We start from the raw sequence: 1674 nt of genomic DNA, 5'->3' as shown, positions 1-1674 counted from the left end.
TGAGTGTGATGGCCTATGACCGCTATGTGGCCATTTGTCACCCACTCCACTACACTCTGATGATGAGGCCCAGACTCTGTGTCCTCCTGGTGGTCCTATCATGGGTCATCACACACCTGCATGCTCTCTTGCACACTCTTCTCATGGCTCGACTCACCTTCTGTTCCCACAATGCAGTGCCCCACTTCTACTGTGATCCCTACCTTGTCCTGAAACTCTCTTGTTCTGATACCTTTATCAATGATGTCACAGCCTTTACTGAAGGTGGAATGGTATCTCTTACACCATTTGTATGCATAGTTGTTTCCTATGCCTACATCTGCTCTAAGATTTTGAAGATGCCCTTTGCTCAGGAGATAAGAAAAGCCATGTCCACTTGTGGTTCCCACCTCACTGTGGTTTGCCTTTTTTATGGGGCAATCCTAGGAGTTTATATGCATCCTTCATCCTCCTACTCACTACGGGATGCAGTGGCTTCTGTCATCTTTACTGTGGTGACTCCTATGGTAAATCCCTTCATCTATAGCTTGAGGAATCATGACATCAAAGGAGCCCTAAGGAAGATAATTCTCAGGTCCTAGAATTTGAAGTTTCTAGAGCTGAGAGGACTCCTAGACATCACACATCTTCTCGTTTTTGTCAACACTGATCCAGACAGGTCTAGAGCTCAGCATGATGGCACATGGCATTTGTGATAGATGTCTGTAATTATGGTTTTAATTCCGATGCTGAGGAAGGGACTTCAGAGCAGTGATGATGCTGCAGTTGGTTACTGTGGACCAGACTGTAAGCTCAGGTGCAGCTATTCCAGTGAGGAGATATGAGGTTGGCTTCAAGGATGTCTGTGCTCTCAGGGATGGCAAGGGCTCCAGTGTGAAATATAAGACGGGTGAGGGCACAGCCCTCAGATAGGCACCTGATATGTGATGTGGAAGAAAATGGTCCTGAATTTAAGCCCATTTTAAACTAAATTCTTTTGTCTTTGGGTGAAATGTGTGAATGTTGGCTAAGCTAATTTGAATTATAGCACCTGTTAGTTCCCTTATTTCTCTGTTAGTTTTCTATCTGTCAGTCCTGTTTATTGGTGGGAGTGAGGTGTTGTAGTTTCCTACTATTAGTGTGTGGGGTTTGGTGTGTGATTTAAGCTTTTGTAATGTTTCTGTTACATATGTGGGTCACTTTTTACTTGAGGCATAGATGTTTGGTGTTGAGACTTCATCTTGATAGTTTTTTTCTGTGATGAATATTCAATGTCCTTCTCTCTGTTGATTAATTTTAGCTTGAAGTCTACTTTGTTAGATATTATGGTTGCTACATCAGCTTGCTTCTTAGGTCCATGTAAATGGTGATTTCTCTCTGTCCTGCCTAGTACCTCAGCTGCTTCCAATTAATCACTCAGAGGCTTATTTTAATTTTAAATGCTTGGCAAATGGTTCAGGCTTATTAATAACTACATCTTACATTTAAACTAACAGACGTTTTTTAATCTATGCTTTGCCATGTGATTTGTAGCAAGTTATCTCATTTTCTACACATTTTTCTTCCTCAGTGACTGGCTGGCATATCCCAGACTCTGCCCTTCCTCCCCTGTGTCTCTACTTGGATTTCCCACCTCATTCTCTCCTGCCATAGACCAAAGCAGTGCTATTTGTCAACCAATGACAGCAGCACATA

The 1674-nt window shown here is 42.6% G+C and overlaps 1 pseudogene; it reads left to right on the top strand.

The window, feature by feature from the left end:
- The window catches only part of LOC101991630, a 923-nt pseudogene extending 342 nt beyond the window's left edge, over positions 1 to 581 (top strand).
- The last annotated feature ends 1093 nt before the right edge of the window (positions 582 to 1674 follow it).

This window comes from Microtus ochrogaster, chromosome 7 (assembly GCF_000317375.1).
Source record: "Microtus ochrogaster isolate Prairie Vole_2 chromosome 7, MicOch1.0, whole genome shotgun sequence".
Classification (NCBI taxonomy): domain Eukaryota; kingdom Metazoa; phylum Chordata; class Mammalia; order Rodentia; family Cricetidae; genus Microtus; species Microtus ochrogaster.
Note: the sequence above shows the minus strand (reverse complement) of the source record. Positions and strands in the feature narration are given on the sequence as shown.